The sequence below is a fragment of the Ambystoma mexicanum genome, chromosome 5p, assembly GCF_040938575.1.
Source record: "Ambystoma mexicanum isolate Mex_15411 chromosome 5p, UKY_AmexF1_1, whole genome shotgun sequence".
NCBI lineage: Eukaryota > Metazoa > Chordata > Amphibia > Caudata > Ambystomatidae > Ambystoma > Ambystoma mexicanum.
Window position 1 is genome coordinate 243,893,846 of NC_090930.1, and position 21,033 is coordinate 243,914,878.

Sequence of the window (21,033 nt, forward strand, 5' to 3'; positions counted from 1 at the left end):
CTAGAGCAGACAGTGCAGAGAATGGCACCAGTGGAAATGAGAATGGTCCCAGAGTGGACCAAAATGTATCAGGAATATCCAGATAAGCAAGGTTATTAGGAAGGGTATCAGAAAAGTTACCCATGAGGGCTAAGGGGATTCAAGAGAGCACGAGGAGGTAGAGGAGGAGGATTTGGAGTGATGGGGGCCTAGATTTGGTAGACCAGGACCATGTTGGTCATGTGGCAGAATGGGCCATTTTGTGCAAGAATATAGGAGCAGGCAAGTGTATGTGTATGATCCCCATACACATTCCAGTGGATCAGCTGCCCCAATTATATATTCACAGCAGTATGGAATGATCCCTCCAAGTGCCCAGTATGGCACAGTCCCTGCGCAGATGCCCCAGCAAGGGCAACAGATCCAGTATCAATATCAGGCACCATTACCACAGCAGGTGCAACCAGAGCAGATGCAACCACCAGCGCCAATACTGCACCAGTGTATGTGCAGCAACAAACATAACAGCCAGCACCACAGGTATAGGATAACAATTCCTTGCCACATAGAACAGTGATCAAGGGGTGAGTGTGGTGGGTAATAACACCTTTGTATTCCCAAGGTATCCAGATTAGGACAGCCCACAGAGAGTCCTGATGTGCCCCGTCCTGTCAATCACTGCTGATGCAGAAGAGGAACCAATGGTAGGTGTGGAGATAGGCAACAAATCATTTGTGTTTATGGTTGACACAGGTGCAACTAAATTGCGCACAAAGGAAGGGTGCTTCCCCTTATCAGGAACATTAATTCTCTGGGGCAACAAAATTGGTTCCACTCACAGAACACAAACTGATCAAGGTTGGTACTTGAGTGGTGTTAGCACTGTTTTTGTTCTCATCTGAAACACCAGTGAACTTGTTAGTTAGGGACCTGCAATGCAATTTAAATATGATGATCTCATTCATGGAAGGAGGGGTAGTGTGTTAAACAGCAGGAATTTGTTATGTTAGGATCCTGGCAATAACACAAGCATTGTACAGTGACAGTGTAACCAGAGAAATACCTTTGCACCACGATATGATTATGTATGTGGCGACGGTGTTGTTGAGTTGTGTGGCAGGCATCAGAAATAAACCATGTAGAGTCCCATCTAAAGGTTTGTTTTGGCCAGCCGTTCCTCGAGGCCCTGACCTAGGTACTATCATAACACTAGATTTGGAGGAGGGTATTGATTGCCGACTACAAAATAGTGTTAATAGGAACTGACAAAGAGACAGATGAGTGGCGCACAGTGGTATGTATTGACCCGGCACAACCACTGATAATGATGGTGAGATAATATTGGCGGTTTGTATCCCATGTCAAATAATGTTCCAGGATGGGAATGTCCCTTGTCCTATACTTATTGCCCAATCCATGCCAGCATTTTTTCATGAGGACTTGCTAAGGGTACCCAGCAATGTATGGACTGACAATCCCCATGATGTAGGGCTCTTGAAGAGCATAGAAGCAGTACGTATTAAAATGACGCAGGGTACCATATTACCCAGAGTGTGACGGTATTCATTGTCAAGAGAAGCAGATGAGGGAGACAATTGTGGCATTATGGCAGCAAGGTATTATAGTACCCTCAGAATCCCTGTGTAACACAGCGATTTATCCTGTCAAAAAAGCTAAAGGGTCAAGTTGGAGGATAATAAGTGACCTACGCCCATTGATTACTATTGTAGAAGCTGAGTTCCGAGTAGTGCCAAATCCTGCCAGGATCCTCTGCAAGATCACCACTGAGGCCACACATTTCACCGTCATCACTTCTCTATTGCATTACACTCGGAGGGCCTCATTACACGGTATGCGGTAACCACTAGCGCCATGGTTGCCGCCAGTATTTTACCGTGTCCGCCTTGGTGGATGGTGAAATTACCGCCCTAATCCAAGGTGAGTGGGGGCGGTAATTCCCCATTCACCAAGGCACTTCCCTATTCCCATTTTTGCCCCATAGGGCTCAATGGGAATGGGGAAGGAGCTAATTACGGTACTGCAAATTGCGGTACCGTAATTATCACCAAGGTCCCTTTGCGGGCCCGTTCCCTAACGGCTGCTAAAACCAGCCGTTGAGGTCGGGTCCGGCAAAGGAACCTCGTAGTAAGGCGGTAAGGGTTTCCGGTACCGGTGCCCTTACCGGTACCGTAAACCCATACCGCATTACGTGTAATGAGGCCCTGAGTCTCAATATCTCACTGTGTTTACCTATCACTGGCAAAGATTTCAAAACATCAGACTTCATCAGGGGTACTGTGAGTCCCCCAGTATTATCAACGCAGCTATGTGGTGCAGACTCAATTATTCTGCTAACACTGCTTGCAGACAAATGATGCAAAGTGGATAAGGAAAAAATGCAATAGTGTCAGAAGGAGGTGGTGTATTTGGGACAAATAATATCATCAGCAGGGAAAAGAGTAACCCCAGAAAGATCATCTGCAGTACAGAATACATCATAGCCCACTACGGTTAAAGAAATATAACAGTTTCTGGGTTTGTTTAACATGTAGTGCATGGATTTTTTACTATTCCAATTAGACAAAGCCTCTACTGCAGGGGCTTAAAGAAGCAGAGAAAAGAAAAAACAAATGTTTTCAAGAACTTAAGAATGCCATAAGCATTCCACCAGTACTAGCAACCCCAGATTACACAAAAGAAGAATTGTATTTGTTCTCACATTCTAATGGTCAGGTCACGACTGCAGTGTTTGCTCAACAAACATCCATGGGACACAAACCCCTTCCATACTACAGTGGCATATTAGATTCAGTAATGCAGGGTCAGTTTCCTTGTGAACAGGCACTGGCCACTGCATCCTTTGCCATTGAAATGTCCTCAACGATCACTATGGATTGCTCAGTGACATTATATGTGGAGCATGCAGTGTTTGCACATCTTGAATGAACCAAATCCACTCTTACCACAGAAAGGGCCTTTGCATATGAAGTCATTTTGTCAAGCCCTTCCATTCACATTGTGAGGTGCTGCACAATGAACCCTGCCACTCGTATCGCAATAACTGTCTAAAAAGGTGAGAAAGTGCATGATTGTGTAACATATGAAGGTCCTGAAGATGATTTAATACAAACAAGGGAGGATGCACTTGAGGAAGGGGAGTTACTCTTCATTGATAGGTCATTGACGATTGATCTGGAGACTGGTCAGAGACACACAAGTGCATCAGTGGTGCGTCCTGTGGATGGGGAATATGAAGTTGTAATTCAAAAGAGGTTACCAACACACTATTCGGCCCAGACAGCAGAAATGTTTGCATTAATTGAAGCAGTAGAGGCATCCCAAGGATGCTTAGTGACCATATACTCTGACTCCATGTACGTGACAACCACTGTAAATTTGAGATTGTCCAGATGGAAAAGGAGAGGGTTTAGAAGGTCAGATGGCACACTGATTCAGCATGCTGCCTTGTTAGAGGGATTGATGTATGCCTTGTCCCTCCCAATACATGTAGCGGTGGTTAAATTGGCCACCCAAACTCAAAACACAGACCCCGTTTAACTTGGCAACGTGGCAGCAGAAAAGGCTGGCATAGAAGCATTGTATTTGTGGGACCCAGGTGTCACTGCATATCCTGAAGTGGCAAATCAACAGTTGCAACTAGCAATTCCGTACACTGCAGTACCTCTCACACAAATAATAGAGTTGCAAGGTCAAGCGCCCCAGGAAGAGAAAGAGCTGTGGTTTAAAAGGGAGTGTTCACAGTCCCCAATTGATTTGATATGGAGACAAAATGTTACATGTAAAGTAGTAATGCCACAGGAGTTGCTTATGGTTGCTTTGGAGCAACTGCTTTATCCAAAACATGTTTCAAAACTGCACATTGCCTTTATTATCCAGTAGGACTGGTTTTTCCTCAATTTACTGGAATACGTCAACCAGTTTGTGGCAAATTGTACAACGTGTCATCTTTACAGCACTAGACAGACTCTCAGGACGTTGCACGGCACATGGCCCTGTCCAACTTCACCTTTCTAGGAACTCCACATGGATTATGTTAACATGGTTAACCAGCGTAGTCATTATTGCTACCTTATTGTTGTAGTATGTCCGTTCTCCCATTGGGTTGAGGCCTGCCCAGGCGCACAACCAGATGCATAATCAGCAGCTAAATTCCTGGTATGTGAGGTATTTCCTCACTTGTGGGGGTTGTGAGGTCACTTTTTTTAACAAATTGTTTAAAAAGATTGCATCCCTATTGGGGATACGGCACAAACTGTACTTGATATATCATCCTAAGGCCAACAGGTTTGTAAAAAAACTGAATGAGCTATTGAAGGGTAAACTGTCAAAAATAAGTGTAATGTTATGGAGGAACTGGCTGCGCTGTCTCCCTTTGACTTTGTAGCCTAAGAGTGCAGCCCAGTAAAGACCACCACTTGCCCCCACACAAGATAGTGATGGGAAGAAGAATGCACACACCTCTCACACCTACCCACACAGCAGCAGATGCTCACAGGGCAGCAGGAGTATAGTAGTTAACCATAAAGATCTTATCTCGACAGGTTGCTCCTAGAAGAGAAGATACATCTGAAGCATCACCAGCAGATCTACTGAACTTACTAGCACGTCAACTGTACACAGGGGGACAGGTCTTTGTCAGAAATGTTGTTTGGTGCTGGAACGGTTCCAAGGATCATTCACTTTTGTCTCTGCTACACCATTTGCAGTTCGGGTGAAGGAGTTGCAGTACTGGGTCCACTTATCCAATGTTTGGAAAGCAGTCTGCACCGCTCCACCTTCTCGTGGGAATGAACAAATTACTGAGTAATATTAAAGTATACTTCGCAGTACGTCTCCTTATGCTGCTACAGTTGGTCAATCCCTATATTATGAGATGTTTGGATTGTTCTGCATGTTTTTCTGTTTTTTCCATCCCTCTGCAGGTTCAACACTACAAGCGTTGTGTAATATATATGTTATGTTCTATATGTTGTTTTAATTTTGGACTAGGTATAGTGTTTCTGTGTGGTTATCTTATATGGTTGGGGCATATAAAGGGAGTTATGGAAATGAAAATGACAGATGTATCTTTGGAGATGGCACAAATGAGGAGGGAAATTGAGGCACAGATAGAGTATAATCAGTATAAAGGGGTAATACTGGACACTGTAGTGGTATAGCACCGCCATGAGTTGGCAAACATGTGGTATAATCACATGTGCGAGTTGGGAAGGGAAAGGTCAAATGAGAGCAGCTATGTTTGCTCTTTGTTAACAAATGTGACGGGCACACCCAAGTTGTTAATACCCCAAGAAATGCTGCCTCTTATAGCCCAGTGTTTAGTAAACCTGGCCCTGTGCAGAGTACAAAGTATTTTCCAAGGGCACACAGTCCAAGCAGTAATATTGGACAGAGATGATGAAGAATGTGCCAAGGAGAAAGAACAAGCCTGTTGTAAAATCAGACCATTGCTGAAAAAAGGAGCGCTGTTTTCCAGCGATAAGTGGGTGGCAGGAGTGGTGAGCTGTGCAGCAGTTGGCTTACTAGGGTTTTCTGAAGATGTAGTGGTATTTGCTAATCAGAACTATGGCTGGACATGTGTAAATTATGTGCCACAATTGACATGGATCAAGTTAAGTATGACCCTAGTGAAGGTACAGAGAGGCCAGCATAGTATAACTTTTGTTTTCAAGGAAATAGAACTATATCCGTATGCCATTCGGTGTAATAAAATGCTCTTTAATTGACCGAAGGCACGGCAGCGTTAATGGATGTCTGCTACTTATGTACACCTCCCGCTATCATGGAGGAGTGTATGTTCACTGACCACCTTGAACTTTGCATTTCTAGTAGTTCCTGACGCCCATTTGACTGTTATAAATGTGCCACCCCCAGAGCCAACTAAGCCCTTATCTACCAAGGATCAGTTCCTCAAGGCTTCATAGCCAGAAAAAATCAAATGATCTGTCCAAAGATTGATCTGATAAATTGAAAGCGATCCCAGACTGGTTCAAATTATTCCCCAAAACCAAAACATGTTTTACCTCCCTTCTGGGGCCAGGCATCCAGACTGCAGCAAATGCTAAATGACTGCCTATTACCAGGTTTTAAATGCTTCAGTTGGCAAACCAGACAGAGCATGGTCTTAATTCTTTAAAAACAGAGTTATGGCAATAAGGCTCATGGCCCTCCAGAACAGATACATTTTGGATTTGAATAAGAACAGGTTTGTTTTCACCTGCATCTTTTAATGTGCCACAAACACATTGGGTTAAACATTTCTTAATTTGTACTTTAGGACGTGTCGCATAGGTGTATGAAGCAACAGAGACTCTGAGTTCCTCTACTCTGTTAGTTTGAATAAGAACAGTTTTGTGTTTCACCTGCACCTTTTACTGCGCCACAAACACATTGGGTTAAACATTTCTTCAGTTGTCCTTTAGGACGTGTCGCATAGGTGTGTGAAGCAACAGAGACTCTTAGGTCGCAGAGGTATCCTCAATTGAAATCACCAAAAAAGTTCCTCATGTGAGATAAACATTTTGTATTTGCTCACGGCTATGGAAGGGGGAGTGTGCAAGAATATTGGACTTTCTTATTGCACGCAAAGCCCCCAAAATGACTCTGATAATGGGTCTCTGACCCATGCGATAAAGGACCTTCATAATTTAAGGATTGCCATGGAAAAAGAAGCAGGAATAAATGTGGATGACTGGTCTGATTCAATGTTCTCGTGGGCCCTGTCGTTGTTGAAAATAACTGTAAAGTTGTTGCTTCCCAGCAAGGTTTATTTTCTTGTACCTTTTGTTCCTGTCAGATGATCCAGAGATCTTGTACGGAGGCCCTGATGAAGAGTGTGATGATGATTCTGTCAATAACAACAGGTAGAGCTCCTCTTCTCACAAAACACAAGTACACCCTGACTGATAGATGAGATGGGGTCATAAAACCAAGGATGGTGAAAATAGAGCAGGATTCTGACCCCCCGGTTACCTTGACTACACCCCCACCCAAAATAGAGAATAATGTAGAGCACTGGGTCGATTTAGCTGGACATGGAGGTTGTTGCTTTATGACAGGCACTCTGGAACAATATGCCTGAGTTAGAGGGGGGGTAGTTTACATCATGTGTGTAGGGCATGGGCACCCAAAGCTGATGACTGTAGAAAAAGGAGGCAGCAGGGTTAGTTAACACAGTATTAACTAAAGAGGGGAAAGTTGGGATGCAGTCCAGGCTGAGAAAAACCTATTAGCATGAACCACAGTGTGAGCAAAATGAGTTTGGCATGGCAGAAGGTGCACTTATCACACGTAGTTAGCTTTGGCACACATTAGATACCCACATATAGCAACACAGAAGGAGTAACACATTGATAGGGCAGTGTATTAGCCCTGTGTGTGGTATTTGTAGACAATGTTATGTTTGCCAGTGAGATGTGAGGAGAGAGCTGAAGTAGGTGGAAGATAAAGTCAGAAAGGTACTGTGGAAGGAGCAAGGTCAGAATGTTAACATGACAAAAGCACAGCCATATTGGCTTTTGAGGCCTAATACGCAAAGAACAGAGTAGAACAAATGCCTTGATGTGGAGCTGCGGCTCTGTTCAGCTGAGTCCCAAGACACATCTCTCTGCCTTTCCCCATGAGAGAAGCTGAGGTTAGAGGCACCCGTGGTGACATATAAATGCTAATTGTATCCAGCTTCAGAGCCTGAATGTTGTGGGAATGGAATGTTAGCTGCTGGGAGAGCTGATTGGGATGGACCCTTTGAAGTACAAAATTAACGATAATAGGACAGGATGGTCTGTGATGCCAATAGGCCCGTCAAGGATTTAGAGCACTACTGCCCTTACCCCAGGGGTGTTCATCCCTCATTAATTACAAGTACACGCATAACCAAAGCAAATAAATCCCTGAAATTCAGACTGTCTTGATTGTTTCTTTGATTTGGGATAGGTGGAGCAGAGGTGATGCCAATAAATTTAGTACAAGGTCGGGGGTGCAGCTTGTGTGTGCCGCGAGTGTCAAGAATAATGAGAAGGCCTACTGCCTTATCAAAGCAGAGTTGGCCTTGCCAGTTCACTTTGAACATGTCTGGATCGGAGGGGTGCACACCATGTGATGGTCATGATCCCGTACCTGGTTTCAATGGTGACAATGTACTGGAACATGGGTTTAGGGGAATGGGTTTAGATAAATTGTGCCCAATCGGTCGAGTGGCTATTGAGGAGTATTAGCATATTCAATAGGTGGTAACCAATCAGGGTGGTGGGATAACATTGTAACATATGTACGCAGATTTTGTGGTTTTCCACTGTGTAACATATAACCTCTTGGGGTTTTGATGAGCTCCGTGTGAGTTTGGTTCTTCGGGACAGTCTGAGACATTTTTTATGTGCAATAAACCTTGTTTTTCCTTGCAAATTGGTGCAGTGATATTTTGGTCTCTTGGATTATTTTTATAGTTCACATTTTGGGTTACTATTCTCTTTACAATAGCCCAGCGACTACCTGCTTCCTGGCTGGGTTTGGTGTGGTTGCTGGAAGACGCAATAGGCAAGATCCACAAACTAGAACAACGTAGAACAATGTACAGAATCTTTGGAAAGGGAGCTTAGGTTTGGATTTTTTCTTGTTTGATTATGAATTCTTGGTGGAAATGTTTGTAGTGTTTACTGTTCTTAGGGCTGGGAGAGCTAAGGCTTATAACATGGTGCCAGTCTCCACTTCACTAGTTCAACTCCTTGTAGGGCTCCCTGAGCCCATTACACAATCTTCCAAGATTTATGAAGATCAGAACCATTAAATTGGGTAAAAATAACTGCTTGAAACCGACATGAAGTGCTACATAAATAATTGATATTATTAATGTTTTGTTTTTACGTTAAGGAAACTTAATTTGTTGGACTTGTATTCATTGTATTTTTTGGTTAGTTGGGAAACCATACTCTCTTATAAATGTGGAAACCTAAGTTTGTTGTGTGTGTATTTGTATTTTATTTTGGGGTTTATATAGCCCGAACGTACCTAAGAAGCAATAGAGTTCTGTACATTTCATCACGGGTAACATTTGAGATAAGTGTCGTGGGGGTCACAATATGTAGCATGGAATGGTCCGGTCATGGGGAGAGTTGTGAAGCAGGAACACAACGAGCTTAGGTGGTATCGAAAATTAACAAAAGAGTTAGGTCTTGAATTCATTTGTGAGCTGCAGGCACAATGGCACAGTCCAGATTGGCACCAGTAAGCAAAGGTGTAGCAAGATAAGGTCTGATTCTGTTATTTTTCCTTGCATGTCAGATTTTTCTCGAGACTTGAGATAGTTTGGCACCTTGATGGTAAGAACGGCCCCCTTGAACTGATTTAGGCCGGCAGCAGGGTGATCGTCGTTTTTACATACAGTTTGTCTAAGTGATGCAAGGATGACGGCAAGCTCCTAGGTGGTGAAGGAAAGTATAGGCATTCCAGGTTTGTGTTATGCATATGGGATCAATGGTGTGAGGACAACCACTTTAGCAGTATCAACCTATTGTTGTATGTTATCTATGTTGTTGAAAATGTTGGTAACAGCATTGCATTTTTCTGTAGTCAAGGATTAAAAGGTCAAGCAGTGGGTTTGAGCAGTTATTGACTGCCATACAAAGAGCGTTACTATGGTTGTTGACTAGATAAATCATGCGTATAATACAGTTTTGGATTTGATGATAAAAAACAGGCTACTCGGTTCTTACACACCTTCAGGTTGAAGTCTTCATTACTCTGCGTTTTACACCAGCACTGCTTAAGTGACTGGATGGTATCCTTACTGTTGGTAAATTCTTCCTTGTACCAGGGGACATAGAGTTTAAGCCTGATGCAACATAGCTGCAAGGGAATCCACTGTCTGTCACAGGGCCGCCACAACCACAGGAATGCATCATGTCACCATGGCAAAAATCAGCGCTGAATGCCTAACATTGCAGAGCCTACTGCCAACGCTCCAAGTCAGCAATTCCTACAGAAGACAACACATCAGAAATTAGACACGAACACAGCTGTATGCGTACACGATGCATGTGCACACCATGTATCATCTTGAAGATGCAACCCACACCATTAGTCCATGGCACAGGACACAATGAGGGCCTGTAAATACTGTGCATACAACCACGGACATGGGCATGTGACCAAAGATAACCTGCAGGCATGTGTGACTAGTACAGCTGTCCATCATGATTCGACTGACATGTACCATTTTTTGCCTCCCATGCAGGTGACAGTGGCTATCCCTTGAAGCCGTGGCTCCTCACCCCTGTTCGAAACCCACAGAACAGGCACGAGGAGGACTACAATCATGTCCACTGTGGTCATTGAGCAGACCTTTGGCCTGTTGAAGGCACGATTTCGCTGCCTCACCCGGTCGGGTGGGGCACTCCTCTACAGGCATGAGAAGGTGGCCAAGATCATCATGGCATGTGTAATTCTGCAAAATATGTGTATCCGATGGAACGTACCCCTGGCCCCTGACATTGAACTGATACCACCTGGTGATTATGAAGGGGATGAAGAAGATGTGGCTGCACATCATCGCTGTGCAGATGCCCAGGAGGGACATGATGTGCGTCAGTCAGTGATAGCACAATATTTCGGACACACATGTCTGCAGAGGATGACATGATAGTTTGACAGAGGGCACTGGATGTGGGAGTATATGTACACTATGCACTGTATATGAATAAATGACACATGAGCAATGATGAATGTCCACAATGGGTGTATTGAAATTTTCAATGAAGAAGAAAGTTCACCAACCCCCACCACCCTCACACCCCTCCCACTCCCCCCAAAACTCCCCGATGCACCCTCCAACCTCCCCCTCCCCCCAAAACTCCCCAACACATGTCCAAACAAGTATCCATTGCCATGATCAGGCTTGCCAGTCTACTTCCTGCCACTCCCTGCACCTGGTGGCAGCATGTCCAGGCAGTGCAGGGTGCGTGCCGACCTGCACAGTGGGCTGGTCTGAGTTGATCTGGAGGAGGATGGTGTGGCCTCCTGCTCCATCTGGGGTGCTGGATGTTCAGCCTCCATAGCATCAGCGATGCGGCTTAGGACCTTTCGCAGGCCGGATACCTCCTCGCAAAGCCTACTTGTATTGTCTGCAAAGATCTTGCCCATGGAGGCAGTGTTGTCGCCAATTATCTTGCCCAGAGAGGCGGTGTTTTCACGCCACTCAAGCCTTGATTGGGCATTGTCATCCACAAATTGACGTACAAGGGCAATCAACTCCTCATGCCGCTGTGGCCCTGCCAGTGCACCTGAGGAGGTGGACGTTGCTAGGGTGTCTTGTTCGGCTTCAATGGGCACCACTATGTGACTCATGGCCCCTTGTTTATACTCCCCCCCAGACTGCTCCAGGGTGGTGGCGTGGTCAGACTCTAAAGATGTGATCTGGGGGGATGGTGCTGGATTTGATGTGCAGGGCAGTTTGGAGGATTCGTCCTCCACGGGCACCCACACCTATTCCTGTGCCTCCTCCTCAGCCAGGGGTGCTGTGGCTGCCGCCTCCCCGACTGAACTGGACTCTGCTGAGTGTGGAGCTTCAGCTGTTTCCTGTGGCAGTGTGACAGGGGTTGCGGCTTCCGTCTCGACGGCCCTTTGGCGGCCCCAGTGCCGTGGCATCTTGAAGTGGTTTCCTTGGTGGTGCATGGTGGGCCTTGTGTTGGGCCTTTGAGGTTGAAGGCCTGTTGGCCTCATCCCGGGCCCTCTTCCAGGGTGTGGTTGGCTGTGGGGGTGAGTCCTGCGCCTCGCTGTAATGGTCTAAGTCTGTGGGGGTCGAAGAAAGGGACGGCATGAGTGATGGTTTGATAGGCATCATGCATACAGTTGTATAATTGCTCATCTACACAGTATAAGGTAATAGGCATTTGAGTTTGGATGATCACTTTGCTTGCTACATGGGTGGGTAATGCAGGCATACGTCAGGGTCACTCATGTTGGGGCAGACGTATGGTATGTGACATGCATATTTGTTGGGGCCTGCATGCAGTGTGACTTATGCCATTTACATCTTTGTGAAGTTTGTGTTAGGCACAGCATTGCCTTGCTGCAGGCAACTGCATGTGTCTGTGCTGCGTCTGACAACTTTGCTGGGAATATGTGTGTATTGGGCCATGGCCGCCGATGTCGTGGCGTCACACTCCATGTCTCCAACCCCTTCTATGGCCTCCATGCCGATCAGGCTCGCACAGATGTCCTTCCACCAGGACAACTTAATGGGAGAGCTTGCTCCCCCACCAGTTGACATGGCCTGGCTCCTGTTGGCGGAGAGGATATTGCGGACCCGCAGATGCAAGTCATCCCCACCTCTTCCTGCAGTCCTTTATTGTGCGGGGGTGTTACCGACCGCGCTTACTTTTTGTGCCACCAGTGCCCAGATCTCCTTCTTATGAATTATGGCCTCCCTCTTGAGGCTCTGGGCAAAAACGACATCTGCATTTTCTTCCAAGCTCTCCGTTAGCATGGTCAACTCATCTTCATTAAAGCGCTCCTTGCGCTGGCGGGAGGCACCCTTTTCAAAGCCTTGGGCATTGTGGTATTGTAGTGATTAGGATTTCAGACACAGAAGTATCCTACAGGTCCTGGCTGCTGAGGATGGCAATGGATTGTGTTTTTAAAGATGGCTGATGTGCTCCTTCCCGTTCCTGTGCGATGACGCTACTTCCGATTCCGCTTATTTACGGTGACCGCTAATGCCGCATTGATTCATGCCGGTAGTGCAATCTGTGCTTTACATGATGCCGCTCAGGGCCTTTTTCGGGCCTTTTATGGCATTGGCGGTAATGCCCTTACCGGCATGATGCAAAGCTTGTGCCCGTGAAGTTGTAACAGGCTTAGGAATTCCTTTGCAAGTATAAGGAGTGCAAGTGTGATGCCATGATCTTGGACATGGGTTTATTTCAAGTTGTACCAAGGGATGGCTGTAGTAGAGGCTGAGAGAATGTTATGAACATAGTGGCATGCAACCCTTGCGGGGGCACTACCTAACATATGTACACTGGGTACTATAGTTTTTCTAAAACACCTACCACAATGTAGTATATTACATTCTCCATCCCCTACATCCCCAACCTCTTTGAATCATATCGTAGTATAAAGGGTTAGGAAAGTTGTTGCTGCGCCTGACGACCCCCAGGACTTACCATTATAATTGTACCCCTGTTTTGATCGATGCTCTGTCTACATAGGTGATTGTGATGTAACTATTCACAAAATCACAGACTAATGGGAGGCACAAATGGCCACCCTCTTCTGGTATCAATCAGGCAAGTTGCTCTGGGGCCAAATGTTTGCAATTTTCTGCAAGGCCAAATATCGATATGTGAAGATGAACAAACAGTATTTGGCCTCTTCTTTCTTCTTACACTGAAGCCTCCACAAGTGAATCATCTGTGAGCACTCCAATACTCCAAAACTCCAATTTCCTTTAGCTGTGCAGCTAAACATTGTGAGTACATGATTTCTCTCCTCAAAGCACTCATCGCTATTTCAGAGGTGGAAATGTAAAATAGGAATGCTGTGCAGGAGCTTTTCTGTTTTCATTACAGCAATGCAGCCATGTGATTAAAAAGTTACTTGCCTGCACTAAGCTTTGCTTTACTCTGACAAAATGATCACTGCTCTGCAGAAGTACAGGGATGAGTAGTGGCTAAACCTCCTACTTAGCCTAACACTACTAGAAGCCAACAGTGATGTCATGCATGAAGGGGAAACAGACGCAGTGTAGAAATATACCTCCTTTCCATTTTGTGGTAAGGTGGGCCGAGGGAAGTCTATACCCTTAGGACGGGGTGTGAAGTGGTCACAGTAGCAACCCAAATAGCAATAGTACACATATTACAAAATAAATTAAGATTCAGTCAAGGTTCTCTGCAAATATACAAACTCTAATTAAACAATCAAGAATGCAATGATTAACTAGAAAACACAAGCAAAGCCCCAGCTCTTTGATATGAACACAGTAAATGTGGAATTTTAAGAGAATAGCACTCTGGGTAGTTGAGCTGGGGTTATCAGGCAAGTCATATCAACAATCTAACTTTAAAGTATATATCCTTTTAAGAAAAGGTGCAGCAGGGGGTTTCAAAGGCACTATGGCCACATAAATGAACAGGGGACATGGTCTCTTCACATTACCTAACTCTCGATATTTGGAGCTCAACAACATTTATCCCGGATTCACTGTTGTGTTGGGCCATCCAAGTAGCAATAATATGTTGTATGAACCAGACAGCATTCTGGATGATGCAGAGGGCTTTGAATGTAAACTGTTCTGCAACCAGAGCCAGTGAAGCGTCTTTAGGGCAGGAGAGATGAGGTCTCAGGGCTTAAGGCCAAGGATACGTCTTGCTGCCCTATTCTGGATTAGCTGGAGGTGTAGTAAAGTTGAAGAAGGTAGATTCAGGAGAAGGCTATTGCAGTAGGTAAGCCTACAGAGAACCATGTCTCGGGTAGCATTGAGCTTCTGAGGGAAAGTGAGAAAAGGGAGAATTCCTTTGAGAAGGAAGTGTTGAAAGTGGGACTTCTTGGCAATGTCCTGAGTTTGAGGAAGAAAGGAGAGAGAGGAGTCAAAGATGACTCCAAGGTTTGTGGCTTCAGAAGAAGGAGTAGGGGGAGAGCCCATGGAGGATGGCCAGAGTGAGGGGAAATAATAGGGAGTATGAGTCCCATTGGGAATGATCTCAGTCTTGCGCCTTGCTGGCATTGAGGCAGGGAAAAATGAAGTACACCAGGTTGGATGGCAGATATGAAGTCAGATATGATGGAAGATGCAAGAAGGTCAACAGGAACTTTGTGTGTCATCTGTGTAGCACTGGACACTGACGGAGAAAGAGGAAATGAGGAGTGCTAGCTGACGAAGGTAAGTGGTGAAGAGCCAGGGGAGAGGTCTGAGCCCTAGGGCACACCACAGGTGGAGAAGGAAGTAGGTGAGAAGGTGCCCAAAATTACTTGGGACAAATGGTCAGTTAGGAAAGAGGTCAGCCAATCCAGTGCCTGCTCCGAGATACCAAGGGTGTCAAGGAGCCCTTTCATGAGGATGGAATGGTTAACCATATTGAAGGCAGAGGAGAGATTGAGTAGGATGAGGAAAGCTGGAGAGTTAGAGTCCAGAGAAGCAAGCAGTTCTTCACAATTGTTCACAAGAGAAGTTTCCATGCCTCTGGATGCTCAGAATCCAGATTGATGGTTGTGGAGACCACCAACAAGTTCAGTGTGTGTGGTAAGTTGTGGAAAGGCCAGCTTATCCAGCAGTTTCCCAAGGAAGGGGGTGATAGAAATAGGGCAGTAGTTGACTGAAAGGTTTGGTCTGCTGAAGGTTTTCTCAGGAAGTGGCGCACAGGGGAGTATTTGAGGGAGGATGGGAAAGATCCAGCGGTAAAACAGTTGTTGCAAAAGAGTCAATGTTGTACTTCATGGTTCTGGAGGAGCAAGGGGAAACCTATTTGGAAGTGACCTCCGAGGAGCGGACAACTCTCGTGACTTCTTCAGGTGTGACAGGGGAGAGGGCGGAGAGAGAGGAAGAAGGAGGGAGATAGGCCATAGGAGTCAAGGGAGGGAGGGTTTGGGTGGGAGAGTAGTAAGGGTGCGCAGGATGTCCAGAGTTTTAGTGGTCAGGTGTATGGCCAGTGAGTTGTAGAGGACCTGGGATGGAAGAGGGAGGAGGAGGCTGCAAAGGGTTGGCTAGTTCCCTGCAGATTTTAAAGAGTTCAGCCGTGTTGTTGAATGTACCCGATAACCGTGCCGGGATGTGGGCCCTTTTCTTTGTATGGATGAAGAGTCTGTATTGCCTTTGGAGCAGGCAGCAGGCCAGTTTGTCAGAGGGTGAGCCTGAGGTTTGCCACTTTCATTCCACAGCACTGCACTTGCGTTTCAGGTCTGTAGGTTCACAGACGCAACAGGTGTTATGTCTGGAGGTGGGTTTCAGGCGGATCCTCATGACTGGGACAAGAATGTCAAGGCTGTTGGTAATGGCCAATTGGGGTATTATCCAATCTGATTGTTTCCAATTGATCATATAGTACATATGACTGAATTCAGCCAGTACCATTTGACTGATTTTTAACAATCACATGGGGTAATCACTACCAAATATGGGGAGCGGGTGTTGCTGGGGTGTCCCCTGATCCCCATGTTTGAAAGTGATGACCCTTGGGAGTAGTGGGGGTGTTGGATCTGACCCACGTAGGAGGGAGGGAACTGAGGCTGCAGGGTCAGAAGATAAGCTGATGCCAAAAATGTAAGTAGGGGGTGGGTGGGGGTTTGTATTGGTGCCATGAGGGGTTTAAGTTTAGCCAAATGTGGCTGTGGCAAAATGGTCCTCACTGCTAAACTGACCACAGTCAATTTGGCCACAAATAATTCTGCCAAGCCAAATCGTTTACAACCCCAAGTGGAGGTTGCTGAGAGCAGTGTTAGTGGTAGAATCTGGAGGTGGGGGGACAGGAGGATGTAGGGGGATGCGAAGGCAGCAGCTGACACTCGTTTCATCAGACAGATGTTCGGGTACGAGGTTGGCAGGGCTTTTGGAGGGGTGCTCAAATGTCTGAGGGGACCAAGGTGCAAGGAGAGAAGTGAATGGTCTGACCAAGAGCGTGGAGTGACCGGAAGGGGGAGAGAGAGGTCCAGCCAAGTGGGTTGGGCCAGACGGGGTAATGGAGAGGGATAGTGATGTTCAGAGGTCAAGAAAGAGTGTGGATGCTGTTACAGGGGAGCCCAATTGGATGTTGAAATCGCCCATGAGGAGATGATTACAGGTGGTTGAGAGTAGGGAGCAGCAGAATTCAGCCCATTCAGAGAGAAACAGGATGGTAGCACCCGGAGGCCAGTAGATGGTAGCAATGGTCACAGAGGACGAGGGAGAGATTACCAGCTTTCAGACCAGGCTCTCAAAGGAAGAGTAGAGCTGGGTGGGTATGACATAAGAAGGAACCCACTCAGGGAAGATTAAGGCAACCCCACTGCCAGCACGGTGAGGTTGTGGCCTGAAGATGATCTTGAAGCCATCAGGGAGAAAGGAGTCAAAAGCAGTGACTGAACTGGCATTGAACCATGTCTCAGTAAGAGCGAGAATGTCGAGGTCAGTGTCTTCAAGAAGGAGGCAGATGTTGGCAGAGTGTTTGTTGGTTTAGTGGGTATTAAGAGTAGTCAGGTGAAGGAGGTCTCTGCCTTTGATGATTTTGTAAGGTGGAGTACAGGGACTTGGTATACCAGTCAGAGGGGGAGAGACAGAGAGAGTTGTGGGGGAATGGCAGGTGAAGGAGGGAAGTTAATAAGGGACTGCAGGCGCCGGTCAAAAAGGAGGAGGTTGGGTTGAGGACCCTGAAACAAGATAGTGACTATGTGGTAGATATTAATAATGCAGCGTGATGATGAGAAGCCGGCCAAGAGGACTTCCCACTTGATGCCACCACTAATGGGTTAGGATGTGAAGGGGCAGAGAGTGGAGATGAGATGAGGAGTCCATCAACCTGGAGAAGGGACAGAGAAGAGGATATCAGTGAAGACCTGTCTGGAAGTTACTCTGATGTCAATGCCTGCGATGGGTAGGCCAGGGTTCGTGGACAGGATATCTTTTTTGTGTTTCTTCCTTACAGACTTCGTGAGAGGGGGGATAGGTGATTGTGTAGCAGTTAGAGAAGGTTGGTGAGATGTTGAGAGCCATAGGGGCGGTAGAGGTTAGTAGAGGAATGAAAGAAAAGTGGCTGCACAGCACAGTTCTAGCTAAACTCACCAGGTGGCCTAGTAGTCACAAAGGGCATAAATGCAATTCAAAAAGGAAATTTAAATTTCAGAAATAGTGGCAAAAATGCAATGCAAAGAGGGTACAGATACGTAAAAGCACACACAGCCTAAAAATGAATTTCAAGAAACAAGGCACACAAATGCAATGCAAAGAGGGTGCAGAGTTGTAAAAACACACACAACCTAAATTTGAATTTCACGAATAGTGGCACAAATGTAATGCAAAGAGGATACAGAGAAGTAAAAGCACACACAACCTAACTTTGAATTTCACAAATAGTGGCACAAATGCAATGCAAAGAGGGTGCAGAGATCTAAAAGCACACACAAACCTACATTTGAATTTCAAAAATAGTGGCACAAATGCAATGCAAAGTGGGTGCAGAGATCTAAGAGCACAAACAACCTAAATTTGAATTTCACATATAGTGGCACAAATGCACTGCAAAGAGCGTGCAGAGATGAAAGAGCACACATTAACTAAATTTGAATTACACAAATAGTGGCACAAATGCAGTGAAGAGAAGAAGTAGGTTGGATGAAGCAAGGAAGGCAGAGTAAATAGGTGCAGTAATTAGTTCAGAAAGTTAGTAGAGAAGGCAATGGTAGAGTTCAGCCATCACTCGCTGGTAGATATGCTGAGAGCATAGAGGGCCATGGGTCCAAGTTCATGGGGTAGCAGTATATAAGTCTGGAGGCCAATTCATAGTTTTATGCGGGGGATAAAAGGTGGAGGACCTTTGGGCCCATCTCGGCACGGACAGGCTCAGACAGGGCCTTGGGTGCAGCCCTTGGGTGCGGGCCTTAGAGGCGGACATTAGATGTGAGCCTTAGATGTGGGCGGTGTCCGGTCAAAGTTTCGACTCAAAAGGGTCAAATGACAAAAGGGTCGAGTCAATTCGACCGAAAACAAAAGGATCGAAAAAATGTTTTAAATGTATATATTTTTTTTTGCTTTAGTATGGCTTAAAAAATGTGTTTTTACACCAAAAATGGGGGTTTTGGGGACACCCCCCAAAAAAAATATATTCAACTCTTTTTTTCTGTCGAATTGACTCAACCGTTTTGTCATTCGACCCTTTTTTTTTTTTTTTTTTTTTTTTTTTATTTACTTGTCTATAATCAACAGAAAAGTTTGATTTTTACAAGAGATCATATCTCATATCTCCGATATGAATAGATCGTTAGAACTGTTAAGTTGCAGAACAGGTAAGATCAGAATGAAAGAAGAAAAAAGAAGAGGAAAAAGACAGTGCAACATGAAGGGAAGAAGAGATGAAATGTCCGGCTGCATCGTGGAGGTTTTGTTAAGTGGAACCAGATGCGGGACCACTCTCTGATGCCTTTTGAGTCGAAACCTTGACCTATAACCGATGTGGGCCTTAGCTGTGGGCCTTAGATGTGGGCCTTTGATGGAGGATCCGCCATCCACCAGCCAATTGCAGAGGGGACAGGTTTGCACGCAGTGGATGGCTCCTCTCCCCTAGGTAGGGGTGGCCATATTGGAGAGCGCTCACCTTTCCCCAAACAATGCTGGTAGAGAAGGTTTGTGCCACTGAATGATTGTAAAAACAACACAGATGCCCCCGAGTAGGAGCGCTCTGCTGCTAATTTAGTAGCACTTCCTCAGATCCATTTTAGAGTGTATGACACACTCGGCAGTGACTTCTTTGAATAAATGATGATCGGAAGCCCCTGTCAAAGACAAAGCCCCACGGGGCTTACCTTCTTATGTGAGCCAGCGATGATGCTCCAGCAGGCACCAGATAGAGGGAGGAAGGTGCTAGTGGGAGCACGATAGTTGCTCTTCTTCTCTCAACCCGGAAAGGACCAACACTTCTCCTTGCCCCACCTATCAGCTAGCAGTTCGGTGCCTTTTCAATTATGAGGTTTTTTGTCACAGGACCCTCAATGAGCCATCAATCTGGAGGAGGACAGCGCCTAGACCCACCCCACATAGTGGCCTAGGGTTGGTGTCTTCTACAAGTCCCACTTACCTGGTTCAAATTCATCCCTGTATATGCCATCCCACATGGATGGTTAGCCCTTCCTGAGGAGTGTTCTCATGCTAGCTATATTGTGAGGAAAGTTGCTGATGAGGTTGCTGGAATATTCAGTCATGCCTAGGCATTCACATAGCTGCGCCTCATTTTGAGGTTCTTGTGTGCTCCCATTAGTTTCCACTAGGACTTTCTTGGCTCTCTCCTCTTTTGTGGATATCACATGGCCTATGTATTCAATGCTTTCTTAGACCACGTGGCAGATTTTTAAAATTCGACATTTTCGAATTGGCAAGGGTGAAAGCTGGCTTTTTTTATTTCTATTAAATATGAATGCAGCTAATCCTATCTCTGAAAGGGTAATCTGCTGATCAGATTCCCCTTTAATAAGCTCCATGTCAAAATCATAATGTGGGTCTGTGTCCTGCAGCATCAGTAACCTGCTTGTAGCACCCACTCTACTAGAGACTCTAGCAGGTTCAGAGGCCACAGCTCGCCATTTAACAGCTACAGTGACACTCACATCTCTACAGCATAGGGGCTGCAATTAGGATATGCACCCCAGTACCAACACTATAATGATCATAAATTGTCTAGTCTGTAGCAGTGTAATCGCTCAAGATAAGCTATGCCAAATTTAAGGCATGGTGCATGGCACTACTTATGGTCAATACAGCCACATCCAACTTTATATCACTTGTGTCAATTCCTGTGAGCCAAACTCGGCTCTGGAAGGTTATATGTATTCTGGCCAGACTGGCTGAGCCTGCTAAATGGCAGGACAGGGATGTGAATGGCCAGGGCTCTTCTTAAATCTCTTTGTGAGGGCAAGTAACAACCCCCAACAGAGAAAGACGCACAAGAGGCAGCTGCCTGGGTCCAGGCATTAAAGGATCATACCAATTCAACGGGAGTAGCCTCACACCAAGGTGCTGAATTTCAAAACTAAAAGCCTTGGTAGCTAATGAGAAGGGAAGGTATGTGTTTAGTGTAGACAGGCCGCTGTGCAATAGAAGAATACTTTCAATCGTCTGCCTCTCTCGCTCTTTCTTGTCCCCTCCACTTCCTCTGGAACAAAGCACGCTGGGTGTGATTTTAGAAGGGCACTTAAAGGGGTAGTTCACTAGAAAATGGTATGCTTTAAAAATGTTGGCCTTAATAAATAAGATACATGGCATAGTTTTTAAAAAAAGGTTCCTATGGAAAATAATTTTGTGTCAGACTTTTAAAGCCTTCATTTTCAAGTCCTTGGGTGCAGCCATTTTGTAAGCTGAAT

The 21,033-nt window shown here is 45.7% G+C and overlaps 1 protein-coding gene and 1 long non-coding RNA gene across 2 annotated transcripts in view; one reads left to right on the top strand and one right to left on the bottom strand.

The window, feature by feature from the left end:
• Positions 1–10,675, top strand: part of LOC138480876 (uncharacterized) — a 324,714-nt gene extending 314,039 nt beyond the window's left edge. The window contains exons 2-3 of the long non-coding RNA XR_011274153.1: positions 6,797–6,863; positions 10,229–10,675. This is a non-coding gene — a long non-coding RNA (uncharacterized lncRNA). The remainder of the gene's footprint in view (positions 1–6,796; positions 6,864–10,228) is intronic.
• Positions 1–21,033, bottom strand: part of SH2D1A (SH2 domain containing 1A) — a 642,540-nt gene that overhangs the window by 438,888 nt on the left and 182,619 nt on the right. The gene's annotated exons all lie outside the window — the stretch shown is intronic.